Source organism: Triticum aestivum, chromosome 2B, assembly GCF_018294505.1.
Source record: "Triticum aestivum cultivar Chinese Spring chromosome 2B, IWGSC CS RefSeq v2.1, whole genome shotgun sequence".
NCBI lineage: Eukaryota > Viridiplantae > Streptophyta > Magnoliopsida > Poales > Poaceae > Triticum > Triticum aestivum.
Window position 1 is genome coordinate 725,476,938 of NC_057798.1, and position 16,875 is coordinate 725,493,812.

The 16,875-nt window shown below is 49.4% G+C and overlaps 1 non-coding gene across 1 annotated transcript; it reads right to left on the bottom strand.

Moving 5' to 3' along the window:
- Positions 1 to 7,655: 7,655 nt before the first annotated feature.
- Positions 7,656 to 7,727, bottom strand: TRNAH-GUG (transfer RNA histidin (anticodon GUG)). Its single transcript has one exon. It is a non-coding gene; the product is annotated as a tRNA-His (tRNA).
- Positions 7,728 to 16,875: the final 9,148 nt, after the last annotated feature.

A 16,875-nucleotide genomic window follows, 5' to 3' on the forward strand; every position in this document is an offset into this window, starting at 1 on the left:
TTGATTTATTGTTCTTGTTGTACATGCAATTGCTCGTCGTTTGTGAGTACATGTCTTCGTCACGTTGAGGTGGCAAAGCTTGTCCTGGCCGTTAATCATTAGCCTTATTTGCCAAAATTAATCATTAGCTTAAGCATTGTAAGATGAAGACATGGTTTGGTTAATAAAATCGGAAGTCATACTTATCTTTAAAAAACGAAAAAAAAACATTACCCTTGCTTGCGATGCCATCCAAAAGATTGAGTCTTCATCGTGTAATAAAAGGTCTAATTCACGCAAATACTACATTCACGACCGTATCAAAAATCATGAAGATACGCAAGCCCAGTGTAGATCAGGGTGTCAGGTTTTTTGGGGTGGAACATATCTACCCGATGTCAAGACCTAGATTTGGTCTGGATGCTGGTATTTTTCTGGATGTATTTTAGAATTTAACGGCTCGATTATTTTAGTGGTATAAGGGATGTGTTTGTCGAGAGCAAGATGTCTATGGTGGTTTCGTCAGTCTCAAACAAGATTTTCATGTAGCCAACCATTTTTGCACGTCACAGTTGACTTGCACCTTCGAACTCGTGACCTCTTGGCTCCGGTGGTGTGTAAGTCTGCGATGGCGCTTCATTCGAGTATGGCTGTTGGCCGTTGTGCGGCGGGTGGGCGACAGGAGCGACATGCTTGGAGCGGCGGACAAGTCTTGTTTGTCCTCTCGGGATTGGAGCGGCACAGGTCTGCCCTGCTTCGGATATGCCTTCTCTCTCCAATGTCGATGAGGTCGAGGAGCACACTTGTGGCAGACATGCATGCTTCATGTCGGTGCCCTTCCATGTTGCAGCGAAGTTGAAGTCGTCGGGTCGCGAGCGCGATGAATGATGTACGACACTGGGAGGATTTGTGGGGTGCTATGTCATGTTTAGTTTTACCGTCAACCTTGCATCTCTTGTGGTGTTGTTGGCCTGGTTTAGTTGTTTTTGCTAGGGCCGAGGGACCTCTTTCTGTTTTCTCTGTCTTCATCCACTCATCACTTGATCACACATTGTTTTTCGCTTGCTTCCTACTTAGGGTCTCTTTGATTCTTAGGATTTTGACAACGTAGGAATTGGAAAAGTATAGGATTGGAGTGGCATGCCCACTTGAATCCTATAGGATTAGCAATGAGTGTTTGACTGCACAGGAAAAACAAAGGAATTGTAAAAAGAGGTTGAAGTGGATGTTAGATTTCCTATGAAATGTAGTACAAAAGATTCCATAGAAAAAATTCTTATGGGATTCAATCCTATGAATCAAAGGAGCAACATAGAAAAAAATCCTAAGGATTTCAATCCTTCAGAAATCCTATAAAATTCCTTTGAATCAAAGGAGCCCCGAGTGTTTGACTGCACAGGAAAAACGAAGGAATTGTAAAAAGAGGTTGGAGTGGATGTTAGATTTCCTATGAAATGTAGTACAAAAGATTCCATAGGAAAAATTCTTATGGGATTCAATCCTATGAATCAAAGGAGCAACATAGAAAAAAATCCTAAAGATTTCAATCCTTCAGAAATCCTATAAAATTCCTTTGAATCAAAGGAGCCCTTAATCTATGAAATGCCAGCGAACGCTGGATCTTGCAAAAAATAAACTCGTGACCTCCTGAAAGCGTGGCGACAGCCAGTCACTAGATTTAGCTTGAAAGCCCGCCAGGTTTGCTTGCACGGCCGCGCCACGTTGCCGGCGGCGAGCAGTGGACATGTGGACAGGTCTTTTGGCAGTTTCATGTGAGCAATCCGAACAAAAACAGACATTACCTGTTGATTAGGAACTCCTGCACGTGATCATGGCAAGTAAAACAGGACATGCAACGCCGAGCATGTATGCCAGAATCTGAACCTCTTTCTCCTGTAGGGCGACCAGTGACTTGACTGAACGAATAAGGTTCAGATCCACACACCGGCCATGTATATATTTTAACCGACTGGTCTGGTTCTGAGGTCGAGCAAACGAGGCGTCACCACGTCGCGTGGTAATCTGGTGCAGGAGCACGATAAGAAAGTGCTCGCCAGACAAGAGGCATGCGGAGTTCGTTTGTTTTACATGCCTGTGCATGCAGATACTGCCCATTTTCAGGCCAACTCCACCGCAAGACCCCATTTTGTCCGACTCTATCCGTTTAAGGTAAAATGGACAAACTCCACGACCCAACGCGCAATGAACTGGACCCATCTTGTCCGTTTTATGTCCGTCTGACCCTATTTCCAGACCAAATTTGGGCTGAATTTGGGGCCAAAGCGGACAGAACCGGACGCGGTTGGCACCCTCTCCGTCCGCGCCCGTCCGGGGTGACCCCACTTGTCACCCACCCACCCACCCCCACGGCCCCACCACTCTCTCTCTCTTCCTTTTTCTCTCTCTGACCTACCCACGCACAGTTGCATGCAACGGCGAGCATGCGAGGCCGGAACGGAGCGCGCCGGCCCGATTGGGGAGCGGCGTAGGCGGTGTGTGATGTGAACTGGGGACCCGATCTTTCGATGAGAGAGGATAACTACGATTTTGGGTGGGACTTGACCCTCACGATCCGGCTACCAACCGCACAGGAAGAACCGTACACGACTGATATCCACGGCAATCGCTGAACCAACTCCACGGTGTTATCGACCGAGCCAACGGCGCGATCGACCTATCCACGAAGGATTTTTCCTGCAAGCAAATCGAAGAACATGCAAGAAAATAATAGCCAAGCAATCTCAAAATTGTGAATATGCTAGATGGGATTAATCTCACAAGATGGGGTTCCAATAGGATGTCTTGACGGTCGCACTAGCCGCTACGAGCGAAGACAAATAAAAGTAGCAATATAGCTAAACTTCTCTAAACAAAACCCGAGTCTAAAACATAATCTAGGGTAACTATTTATTAGAGGCAGACGTGCTGTCGAGTCGGTTCGCTGTGCCCCATCCGGACTCTGCTTCGGGCGTACGTGCACGGGCCCACGTGTAGAGGCCGCAGCATTCCAGGGCCAGACTGAGAGTCCAGGATCTGATTCCTAATCCAAGTGCTTCGGTCCTGGTGTCCTCTGTCCTTGTGCACGTAACATCAAATGATGGTTATGATGGATCATGGATGGTTCGATGGTGCATGCATGGCATGTACATGCACGTGTATGTGTTCCATGCATATGATCTGCTCCTCATTTTCACACGGCTCTTGTAAAAATATTCTGGTATTCTGCATACAATAAAAAAAACGTGTTGTATTTCTACTCCGAGTAACAAAATTATAATTTATATAATTATTAATAGAAATCACCTGATTATTGTATATGAGGATAATATTTTTGGTCTCATCGGTGGAGGCTATGTCCACATCAATGTAGCCGGGCGAGAGGGCGGGGCGCGGGCCGGCACTGCGGCGCGCACGGCCACGGCGGGGCGGCCAGGGCGCGCGCGTAGGCCGGCGCTGTGGCCGGGCGAGAGGGCGGGGCGCGGTGGCGCGGGCCGGCGCTGCGGCGCGCATGGCCACGGCGGGGCGGCCAGGGCGCGCGCGCAGGCCGGCGCTGTGGCCGGGCGAGAGGGCGGGGCGCGGAGGCGGGGGCCGGTGCTGCGGCGCGCACGGCCACGGCGGGGAGGCCGGGGCGTGCGCGCGCAGGCTGGCGCTGTGGCCGGGCGAGAGGGCGGGGCGCGACGTCGGCCACGTGAGCGGGAGGGGAGCGGACGCGAGCCCGACGAGGCGCTCGGCGAAGCCGGGGCGAGCGCAGGGCGAGGCCGAGGTGTGCGCCGTGCATCCAGCCACCTCGAGTCGCCGCGCCCAGCCGTGACGCATCGCCGTGCTCGCCGCGCTAGCCGTGCCACGCCGCGCTCGCCCTGCTGCGTCTCGCCGGCGTGGAGTTTGAGCTCGGCCGCCGGTCTCGTCTCGCGCCTGCGCCCGCATCCGGCCGGTGCTCCCGCAGACGTCGGCCTCGCCTCTCCGCGCCCAGCCGCTGCGAGCTTCCCTGCCTCCTACGTGTTTGACAAAATGCCAGGCGGATATGTCACCCCAGACATAATATGGGGTGCGCTCGCGCGTTGGGCGCACTGACACGGCGACGACCCCAAACGGACATGGGCAACCCCATTGCCTCCCCAAACGGACGAAAACAGGACAAAATGGACGTTCGAATAGGGTCTTGCGGTGGAGTTGGCCTCACTGCGTCAGCCCAGCCCAATCTTGTTGCCGGAGATTTGCTTTTGTCGGTGCTCGGGTGATGCCACGCAGGGTCTGAGGATTCCGACACTTAAACGCGGCTCCCTGTTTCCCCCTCCCTCCTCCGTGCTCGTGCGTGGACTACGTGCATGGCGAATAGTAAAAAGGAGAAAAGAACTGGCGTGCCAGACAACAAACCTGCTGCAGGGGGGGTAGCCAGGTGACTGTTTCACTCGCCGAGCACGCCTAGACAGTGGCGGAGCTAGCCCAAGATCATTGGGGAGGCGAAACAAAAATCTTCAGTATTTGGGGAGGCCAAATGCTAAAAAATGTCTAATCTAAGCCTTTCTAAATAATTTTTCTTCAGGAATTGATGAAAGGCTGCCCCCCCCCCCCCCCCCCCCCCAACATAGCTCCGCCATTGCGCCCAGACACACCGACCACAGTCTCCCGCCGCTCGGGAGGATGGGGCGTCGATTCGTTGGCTGGACAGCTGAGGTTGCTACCGGCCCACCCGAGTTTAAATCCTAACTTGGACGCATGGTGTTCGCGGATTGGTCTCATTTTTTTGTCTACCGCCGCTCGGACCAGCAAACTGGCAATAGGCACGTAGCGGAGACACAAGGTTTCTCTTCTCTGATGGCCAGATCGGCAGCGTGCGCTTCCACCGTGGATTCGGGCCAAGCTCATGATTCCACCATATCCGCTCCGCTTGGATTAAAATTTGGCGCCGCATCCAGCGACAGCAACCGTCAGACTGTGCTCGTGCGCACGACGTCTCAGCAACCGTAAAACTATATCGTGGCCTCCGGCGACCGGCGGGTACGTACGTGTCACGGCGTGGGGCCGTCGCACATGCGGGGAATCTGCGCGGCGGGGGCGACGACGGTGGCGTCCCGTGGACTCATCAACTGTTCCAACCCAACTCCGTGCGGCTCCACCCCCTTCGGCCCCGGGATCACATCATCTAATCACCTAAATCTAGCTCGCAGTACGTGATCACACCAGTGCATGTGCGCGAACAATGCGCCGGAGAGGGAGAGCGCGTATAGTGCAGTACAGTATACCAGTAGTATACTGTATGTACATGGATGACCGGCCGGCTGGGTGCATTGCACGCATCGGCATCGGTCCTTCCGGGTGCCTGGTTGTCCTAGCAGTGACTGTCAAGTACAAGTGCCGCTCCTTGCTCCTTCTCATGATTGGCACGTCACCAACTTAACCAGTCTTCTTCCTCCGGACTAGACTGGCCAAACTTCTACTCCCACCGTCTCATAATATAAAAATATTGAATGTAAAAAATACTTTTATATTATTGAACGGAGGGAGTAGTTAGGTGCTCGAATCGATACGTATATATGCATGTGCAGTACACCCAGTCCATCTGAAAACGGAAGTGCTACGGTATCAACTGCCTTGGTTGTACTCGCCGTGACTATCAAGTACAAGTACAAGTACTGCTCCTTCGTATGATTGCCGCGTCGCTCACGAACCCATGTTCTTCGGATTAGACCGCGCAGCCCAAGCTCTTCTAGTTGCTTTCGATGGCTACGTCCTACTGCTCCCTTCATCCGAAAATACTTGTCATCAAAATAAATAAAAAGAGATGTATCTAAAACTAAAATACATCTAAATACATTTTCTTTTATCCATTTTGATGACAAGTATTTCCGGACGGAGGGAGTACATGTTTATGGTGCACAGCTCATCTGAAAGTGAAGGTGGTAGAGTATCATCAAACTGGCTTTAAGTTGTACGTAAACCTATATTATTATCATTAAAATTTTATGGTGAAAGACGTATTCAAATGTTGTACAGTACTATATGGGTGTGTTGCAGAGTCAGCCACATGCTCACATATGCCACACCACGACAAGCATCCATGCATGCATGTATCACATGGAGTCATCATTTGCACTTGCTCACGGCCGCGGGGCACCCACTACGTGCATACGCTAATTGGCGTGGATGCTTGACACGTACAGCATCTAGCGGAAGCTCCTGCCGTATGATCCTTAGCTTATTATTGGCTTGGCTTGATTATAAGCCTACATACATGCATCAAATCATGTGAATCTCCTTGGCGTATTAACTCTTGTTCCGTTCCCACACTAAACTAATGCGAGGTCAGAGAAGACGACCTCTCTGTCCTGTGAAGGCTCACAAAAAATGTAATAAAGGAGCGAAGAATATGGATATATAAGCACCAAAGCACGCTTAAATCATTTTGAAATTTCTGTCAACCAAGAAGCTAGTCAAAGACTTGCATCATCCTGAAAATTGCACCTTCTAGAGCTCATAATCATGCATTGTTCAAGCACACCCCACAAGGGTTGTTCACAACAAAATGACTTTGAACAACTGAAAATAGTACTCCCTTCGTCCTGTAATATAAGATCATTTTGACGGAGGGAGTAATGTATACAAGGTTTTATGCCCAGTCTCTTCTTAATTAACAAACCAAAGGATATACTTTTGCATCGTGTGCACACAAAAACTTAAGGCCATGGAAAACTCACATGAAATCCTAACATGCTATTAAAATTTCATTTGCTGCATGCCACTCGGGACCATTTTAGCTCGTCCGGCACACCGGTACGTGACGTATTTTCTCAGGAAAGGATAAATTTTGCTACGATTATCCAACCAACCCGTCACAACAAAACAAGTTGATAAGTTAGCGGAGGAAACAGATATTAGTGACAATCTGGCATTACACAAGGACAACTCCTGCTATGTTGCTACGTGTCAAAATTATTCGTTTAGATATTGTGTCTAGAGGCTAAGCTTGAAATGCACAACAAGAAGTGCGTCTACACAAAATGACACTCTGTCCTGGCTCCTAAAGCAGGAATTCTGCTTTTTCATGCATGCACCGGTACACATTATGCAGTAATTAAAAATGCACTATTTTTTATTTTTAATCAACAAAACATATTTATTTTGCCGCAAAAAAAACATATTTATTTCTGTATCTGTCCCTTTTTTTTCCTTGCTTCGTTGGCAGAAACATGAAAAAGATGCAGATCATAAAGGCCTCTCTCACTCTCCTTTTCTTATTCTTTCGGCGCTTTATGTCAGATCCATGGATAACAATATCAGAAAATAAAGTTTGGAACTTGAAAGCATATGCTAACTACTGGTACTGTATACACAAGATATGTGTACCAGTTAAGGGTTTTTTGCCTGCAAAATATATTTGCTTTTGTTTGATCTGTTGTAGCCGGCAATGTTCGCTGAATCACTGGCCTGATCAGATAGAGAAAAAGATCTTGCAGACAAAAGATGCAAAAGAAAGAACTGGACGTGGCAAGTATAGTGATGCGTTTGTGCTTAGTCAGGTTCTGTCTGCTAGGTGGTACACACATCAAGTATAATGATGCCTTTGTGCTTAGTCAGGGCTTTTATGCATGCAGTAGGTCAAGTAGCGTTTATAAATCAGACAAAATACTAACCTGCAAGTAGTTCGTGTAATTATTGAAACTAAACAAAAATCATAATGTGGCTGCTGGGATTCGAGCCCAGGTCTCCACGGCCACAACGTGGAATTCTCACCACTAAACTACAGCCACCATTTTGTTTGTTAGTTAAATCTTAGCTTTAACTTCTAGTGATAAGGCTCTGATTAGTTTCTGATTAGTTTCTGATTAGTCTGTCCTGATTAGAGGTTTTAGTTTAGGTTATCATATGATTAGTTTTCTCTTTCCTTCAGTAATTTGTAAGACTTTGTGGTTTTATTAAACGAAGTACTCCGGCCCTCTTTATATAAAAAAATCTTCTACCGAATGATAAGGCCATAGGCTATCCGATGTCGATCCGTCATCCTGTTGGGCTTTTACTAAACTGTACATGATTGTTTTCCATGCCGCCAGGGAAAAGAAGAAGGAAATTCACGGGTGAAAATCATTTAAATAAAACCGGCCATAGTCCAAAGCTATTAATACAGTAAAAGTTGCCCTATAAATATAAGTGATTATTTATTGTAATATATTCTGTGGGGGATTCAATGACGATGCGCATACGAGAGCGCACAAACTAAAACACATAAAATACCCGAGAGCGAGCATTCTGAGCACACCCTATAACTGCTGGACATCGAAGATAAATCAACAGATATTGTTAAGTTTGTGCAGAGTAGAAGGATTTCATCATTTGAAACGATGACGAATCGAGCTGGGCGGGGGGGTGCTTCAACAGGCTCAAGCCCCCCTCTCCAAAAATAGGATTTCTTTTACTAGTATTCAGCCCAACCTCGTTGAAAATTTAACCTTACTTAAACTAAAAAGCTGAGAGTTAGTGACTTCTTCTTCACACCGTTAACTTTGAGCCTCCCTTTCATTTTCTTCCAACATTCCCCACTGTCTGAAACACGAAGACATGCCCCATAACAACACCGGCCCATCCAGAGGTTGTTCTCTTCTCGCTGTTTACACCGTTACAGGCCGTGATCCTTTTGTTCGCTGGCCGTACGTGCACCTCTCTTTATCATCACTCGGTTGACGATACTGCTTAACACTAGTTAAGTGGGGTTAAGAACGCTAGACAGTTGGTTAGGAAGGGAAAGAAAGAGAGCCATCATATAATCATCAGCCTGAGCACCGGTCGTGCATGCCCTGCAGCATCCAATGATGGGATTGCTAAACAACAGAGTTTTTTTTTTTTAAAAGGAGAAATACTGACTCGTTCAGTTTGCTTCAGTCAGTCCCTTTCAGTCACCTTGCAGCCATAAACTAGAAACTGGATAGAAATACAGCCTGAAAAGGCAAAGGTATGCGCAATTATTTAGGTTCGTGCGCCGTGTAGTGCAGTAGTGGTTGACGACTTGAGCACCATCTCTATCTAAAACAAGGAGGCGTACACACACGTTTACAGTAACGAAAACACTGAAGAAACCAGTACACAGTGTCATCGCCCGGCACATGCAGCGCAGAGCAGTAGTCCTCATGGAATTATGATCGCACGGTCCAGGTTGGGCTGCCGTGCGCCGCCGCATGCATGCATACGCATGTGGCTCGCCCGCCCGAAAGAAGGCTGACCTGCGCTGCTCAGTCGCTTTCCTTCAATCGGTGTGCGTCCAGCTGCATGCATGCATGCGCTTGGTCGTCACTGAAATAAAAGATCTAGGGAGCTCGACACGCTTCTCGCCTGCTTTGATTGATCACTCCATGCAATGCTGATGAGTAGTAGCTCGAGGAAATGATCGTCTCGGGGTCTGAAAAAGGAGTGTCGTATGGAGTACCTGTACCTCTCGTAGTCGTAGTACGAGAGGCACTGCCAAATTGTTCGGTCGTCGGGTATGGAATGCTGTGTGGCGTATAGCAACACGGGCGTGAGCTTAGGGGGTGTTTGTTTCCCGGACTTTTTTGTGTAGGGACTAGAAAAAATCTCTTTTAGAGTTTTTTTTATCAAACGGGATGAACTTTTTAGAAACTAAAATAGGCATTTGGGACTAAATGAAGAAGATTCTCAAGGAGAGTCTTTTGGTGATTTTTTGGGACTTTTCCAACAATGCCCCTCCATGCATCCATTGGCCCACCATCTCATGGTGTTGTTTGATTGCTATTTTTCTATATACTAGGGGCAACATGGTCATTTAACAACCTCTAGGAAGGGACTAGAGACTTTTTAGTCTCTGGAAACAAACAGGGAGAGACTTTTAGGGACTAGGGACTTTTTAGTTGGGACTAGAAAAAGTCCTAGGACTTATGAACCAAACAGGGCCTTAGACTCGACACACACGTACTCCCTCTGTTTCTTTTTACTCCGCATATAAGGTTTGGTCAAAGTCAAACTACACAAAGTTTGACCAAAATTACATAAAAAATTATGAACATCTGCTGTACTAAAACTATATAGTATGAAAATATGTTTCATGGTGCATCAGAATATATTGATTTCATATTATGAATGTTTATATTTTTTAATATAAAGTTAGTCAAACTCTCTAATGCTTGACTTTGATCAAATTTTATATGCGAACTAAAAGAAACCGAGGGAGTACGTCCGTACCTCGAACTCGACATATTGTCCCGATCGACGCGCCCAAGTACGCACGAAGCCGTTGAATCAATAATTTGCTATCTCGCAAAAAGAAAAGAATCAATAATTTGCTGCCGCTGTTATGTACTCCAGTACTAGGCATATACAATGAAACCAAACCTCCCGCATCCATCAGATACTCAATCAGATCTTCTTTCAACTGCTCATGAGTTGGTCGATGTCGAATTTGTTGATGCATTTGAATAAACTTTACAACAATTTCAGCTCGTGAGCTGAAACTGTATCATGGCTTCCGTCGACCGGCGGGTACATATACGTACGTGCGGCATGGTACTGTTGCACATGCGGGCAATCTGCGCGGCGGGGGCGACGATGGTGGCGTTCCGCGGACTTATCGACTGTTCCAACCCAACTCCGTGCGCCTTCTCCCCCTTCCGGCTTCGGGATCACATCATCTAAGAGCATCTCCAGCCGTTCAGCCCCCCAGGGCGCCAAAAAGAGCGGCCGGGGGTGCGCCAGCGATAAACTCGGCGCTGGGGGTGGTTCGGCACCCAGCAGTCGCCCCCAGGCGTCGAATTCAGTCCAGCTTTCGGTCCAAATATGTCCAAAAAAGACTTGATAACTGCGTGAATAGGCCCATTTTCAGTGCATGTGGCTGAACTATGTGACGAACTAATTTTCGCATACAAATAGAAATCAATTAGTTCGTCACATAGTTCAGCGTGTTTCGGCGTGTTTCATCACATAAATCAAATAGTTCACTACAAATTATATAGTTTAACAAATAAAAACTCAAGTTTCATCACATGTCATTCCCGGCCTCGCCCTTGAGCCTCCATTGGTGGCGTGCACTTCTGCATCGAGGTGAATCCAAGCATGCCGGTGCAATCCTTCTTGCACTTGAAGTAGCTGTCGAACTCCCGGATGGAATTCACAATCCGGAGGAAAAGCTTTTGGCTCATCCGATAACGGCGCCGAAATGTTTTCTGACCGTGCAATGGAGCGTCGGCGAAGTAGTCCGAGTAAAGCATGTAGCAGCCTTCCTGACGATGCCGGTTCTTTGTTTTCACCCGCCCAAGCGCTGAGCCACCTCGCCGCGGCTTCTCACTGCTCACGAGCAGGCCGGCGAGGGCGGCGAGCACCATGAGATGCTATTGCTACATGTCTATGGTACACAGCTCATCTGAAAGTGAAGGTGATACAGTATCATCAAAATGGCTTTAAGTCGGACGCATCATTAATTTTTTGTGGTGAAAGTCGTATTCAAATGTTGTACAGTACTAGTATATGGCTGTGTTGCGGATGCAGAGTCAGCCACATGCTCGCATATGCCACACCACGACAAGCATGCATGCATGCATGTATCACATGGAGGGGCTGTTTGGTTCCCAGCCATAATTTGCCAAGCCAAAATCTGGCAGCCACAGTTTGTTAAGCATGTGTTTGGTTTTTGCCACACTTTGGCTTGCCACACTTTATTGTTCCTATGGTCCACTTGTCAAATAGACAATTTTTTTGCCAACTTTTGTCAAAGTTTGGCGTCCAATTTCTTAGCCACACTTGTGTGGCTTGTCATACTTGTGTGGCTAGCCACACTTTAGCTTGGCCACACTAGTCTCCAACCAAACAGACCCGAAATCATCATTTGCACTTACTCATGGTAGCGGGGAACCCACTACGTGCGTACGCTAATTGGCATGGGTTCTTGACATGTACAACATCTAGCGAAGGTCCTGCCGTATGGAACCTTAACTTATCATTGGCTTGTTGATTGGATATAATTTCGCCTTTTTTTTGCGGGTGATAATTTCGCCTTACCTGCACACAAAAATTTACGGCCACTGAAAACTCACATGAAATCCTAACAAGATGTTAAATTTTTATTTGTTGCATGCCATCTCAGGACCATTTTGGTTCATCCGACACACTAGTACATGACGTATTTTCTAAGGAAAGGATAAATTTTGCTACGACTATCCAACCGCGGTCATCCGTCGGAACAGAACAAGTTGATGAGTTAGCGGACGAAACATATATTAGTGGCAATCTGGCATTACACAAGGACGAACTCATACTATATTGTGTTGACATTAGATTTTGGCACGGTCAAGAACTTATTTAAGATGGCCTCAAATCAAGAAGTGATCTTCATGAAAGATTTCCGTATTGTTGATATGAACATCTTGGAAGTTTGAGTCATCGCCGTCCGATTTCATCTCGAGCTTTTTTTTAAAATAATACATTTTTTTATAAAATTTGAAAAATGATATAGGATTTTAAGAAATTACAAAAATAATAGCCAGTCAGCCACCGGCAAGCCGAGTAGGCCCAGTCGGCCATCGGTAAGCCGATTAGTGGCCGGGCCACCCGATGCACGGCCAGTCGGCCAGGTTGGATGCAGTCGGCCAAGGGGAGGCCGATAGACCGGCCAATCGGCTTCTGGTAAGCCGATAAGTGGCTCGATGGATGGGGTGCTGCGTGTGTGTGTGATCGATGGATGGCTGCGTGGGCATACATGGGCTAATTGATTCCAGTATTATATATTAGACTGTATATGTATACGTAGGCTTGTTATACGTAGACTTGTGTATACACCTTGTACTTGTACCCTTTGGTACTTATATATAATGAGATAGCCGCACCCTCCTAAGGGTGTCGAGCAGTTACCCCAATATCTTGGTTTAACATGGTATCAGACTAGGGTTTTCCTGTGTCTTCCGCTGCACCCCTCGCGCCGCCGCCGATCATCGCCGCCGCCTCGCCCGATGGCCTCCGCCAACCCCGCCGCCGCCTCGGCTTCCTCCACTGCCGGCGCGCTGGTCGCCCCTTCATCGCCCTTCCTCGCGTCCTCCCCACTCGCCACGGCCTGGCGGCAGCCGCTGCTGCCCGCCGAAGGCCATTTGCAGGGCGGGCAGGACCAGGGCGGGTCGGGCCATCCACAGCCACCGGTCGCTGCTAGCGGCGCTGCTTCCTCGACCCTTGCCTTTGCGCCGCCGCCTCTTCGCGGCCCTGCACCGCCCGCCTACGGGATGGCTTCCCCCCAACCCTACGGAGCCCCTCCGCCCTACGGCGCCCATCATCAATATGGTGCGCCCCAGCCCTACGCCTCGTGGTACGGCGCCCCTGCACCGCCCTACGGTGCCACGCCGCCGATGCAGATGGCGTCGTCGCCCTATGGAGCGGCCTACGGTGCCGCGCCCGCCGTGTCCTCGGGGGGCCCGCTCGGTCCGGCCGATGCCCCTGCCGGTCATGGCTATGAGGCGTCCTTGGCCCTTGCTCCCCATGTTGATGTGCAGAACATGGGTCTCCATGCGGGTTATGCTCCGGCGCCATTGCCGTTCTACTTCTCACATCTCCTTCCGGTGAAGCTTACACCAGACAACTACCTGTCCTGGCGGGCGCAGGTGCTACCCCTCCTACGGAGTTGCTACTTGGAGGGCTATGTTGATGGCTCCATCCCGTGTCCGCCGTCGTATCATCCGGCTCATCATGTTTGAGTGGCTCAAGACCAGGCGATACTTTCGGCCATTCAGTCCTCGCTCACTCCAAGCGTGTCGTCGCTTGTCATCTTCGCTGCGACATCTCGGGAGGCTTGGTCTGGGCTTCACAGCAGTTTTGCCTCTCAGTCTCAGGTGCGTGCTTACTCTATCCACACTGAGTTGGGGGAGACCAAGCTTGGTGGCCTCACTATCACGGAGTACTTCAACAAGATGTCAAGTCTTGCCGATACGCTGGCCTCCATTGGCCAGCCCCTTGGAGATGAGGACTTCACCACTTATGTGCTCAATGGCCTCGATGATGACTATGATAATCTTATTGAGAACGTCCATGGTCGTGAGGCGCCTCTCCCGCCGCGGGAACTGTACGCGCGGCTCCTTGGTCGCAAACAGCGCATCAAAGCGCGCCGATCTACTCCGAGTTTTGCCTCTGCTAACACCGCGACCCGTGGCAAATCGCAGAAGCCGTCGCTCCCTTCCAAGCCGATGGCTCCGTCTCAGCCCTCACGGGGCACCGCGCCATCCATCACAGGCAGATCACGGCCGGTGGCTTGCTGCCCCAGTTGTGGCGCTCAGCAGGCATGCCAACTGTGTGGGATTGAGCGCCACGTAGCTTCTCGTTGTCATCGCCGCTACAAGCAAGATTTCCTTGGCCTAGGCAACAATGGCAAGGGGAATGAAAAACAGGCGGCCGCTGCGGTAGTGGGTCATGAGCACGGGCATACTCCATCCTACTCGATTGATCCCACGTGGTACATGGACACGGGAGCTACCAACCACCTCACCAACGACATGGGCAAGCTTTCAGTCCAGGAGCCATATCGCGGTCATGATCAGGTGCACACCGCCAACGGAGCAGGTATGCGCATCTCCCATGTTGGTCAGGCATCCCTTCTTGCACACAATTCACGAAAACTGCATCTGTCTAACATTCTTCGTATTCCTACTGCTTCGCGTAGTTTGTTGTCTGTTCCACAACTTACTCGTGACAATAATGTCCTTGCTGAATTTCGCCCTTTTCGTTTCTTTATCAAGGATCGGGACATGAGGGCCGTTCTGCTTAGCGGTCGTCTTCGCCGTGGCTTGTACACACTTGACGCGCCTACCGCACCTCCCATGCAGTTTTCTCCTCAGGTGTTCAGTGGTGTTCATGTCTCACCTACACATTGGCACGCGCAACTTGGTCATCCTGCTGCTCCCATAGTCCGTCATGTGTTGCATCGTCATGAGCTACCAGTTGTGTCCAATAAAACTGCTGAAACTATTTGTGATGCCTGTCAGCAGGGCAAGAGTCACCAACTCCCGTTTTCAGAGTCCAGTCGTGTTGTGAAACATTCTCTTGAGCTTATTTTTTCCGATATATGGGGTCATGCCCAAACGTCTGTTAGTGGCCACAATTATTATGTCAGTTTCATTGATGCTTACAGTCAGTTTACCTGGCTCTATCTTATTAAGAAAAAATCTGATGTGTTTGATGTGTTTATACAGTTTCAAGCACATGTTGAGCGTCTCCTTCGCCAGAAAATTATTCATGTCCAAAGTGACTGGGGGGAGGGTGAATATCAAAACCTCAACTCGTTCTTTAACAAACTTGGGATTGCACACCGTGTGTTTTGCCCTCATACACATCAGCAGAATGGGACTGCCGAACGTAAGCATCGTCATCTTGTAGAAACTGGCATCACCTTATTAGCTCATGCCTCCATACCTTTTAGGTTCTGGAGTGATGCTTTCTCCACTGCCTGTTTTTTGATCAATAGGCTGCCCTCACGACTACTGAATGAAAACTCCACTTGAACTCTTGCTCAATGAAATCTCAGACTAGACCTTTCTCAAAGTCTTCGGGTGTGCATGTTGGCCTCATTTGCGTTCGTATAATAAACGTAAGCTAGAGTTTCGGTCGAAAAAGTGCGTTTTTCTTGGGTATAGTTCCCTTCACAAAGGGTACAAATGCCTACATGTTCCCACCAATCGCGTTTACATTTCTCGTGACGTTGTATTTGATGAGAATGTGTTTCCCTTTCGTGCACTTCCGAATAATCTTATGCCAGACGTTTCTTCTACCACACCTATGCCTGATCAATTTGTGGATGTTGCATATGCTCCTGTGTTGCTCCCTAACCATGTTGCAGGTGTTGGCCGTGGCGCTCGTCTTGAGCTTCTTGAGGAACGGGCACCGGCGCACGCTTCGCGTCCAGAGGACGATCGCGTGCATGGGGCATGCATACCAGGCAGTACCCAGCAACCCGCGGGAGCTGCGCCCGCAACTGCCTCGCGGGCATCACCCTCACCCGCCGCTGCCCCGCGAGCGTCGTCCTTGCTCGCCTGTGGGAGTCGCCCGAGCCGGCCTCGCAGGAGGTTTCTCCTGGGCCGGCCACGCCAGGCTCGCATGGGCCGGCTTCGGCACCTGATGGACCGGCCACCCCAGGCTCGTCCGCTCCTTCAGCGCCCAGTGGCTCCGGCGTGGGCCTGGGCGACTTGGCCTTGTCGGGCTCCACACCGCCCGCTTCTCCGACACCAAGTGGCTATGGCATGAGCCTTGGCGACTCGGCGTCGCATCCTTCGTCGCCTGCATCAAGCCCTGCGCCGCCACCACAACCCACTGCTCCTCGACATGCACACGCAGTCAGACAAGTGTTTTTTAGCCTAAGATCTAGACCGATGGGACTGTAGCGTGGCTAGCCGCGTGCATGGCTCATGCTGCTGAGGATCCCTCTGCTGAGCCTCGCCATTTTCAGGCTGCGCTAGGCATTCCCCACTGGCGTGCCGCGATGGAACAGGAGTTTCAAGCGTTGCTGAAGAACGACACCTGGCAGCTTGTTCCTCCAGTATCTGGGGTCAATATCATTGACTCTAAGTGGGTGTTTAAAGTTAAACGGCATGCTGATGGCTCCATTGAGCATTACAAGGCAAGGCTAGCGGCTAAGGGCTTCAAACAGAGGTATGGTCTTGACTATGAAGACACGTTCAGTCCAGTTATCAAGCCCACTACCATTCGTCTGCTGCTGTCCCTTGCTGTTACTCGAGGATGGTTTCTCCGCCAGCTTGATGTGCAGAACGCTTTTTTGCATGGAGTTCTGGAGGAGGAGGTTTATATGCGTCAGCCACCAGGGTTTGTGGATCCTGCACGTCCTGATCATCTTTGTCGTCTTTTTAAGGCGCTCTATGGGCTTAAGCAGGCTCCCCGTGCCTGGCATGCACGTCTTGGCTCGGTTTTGCGAGC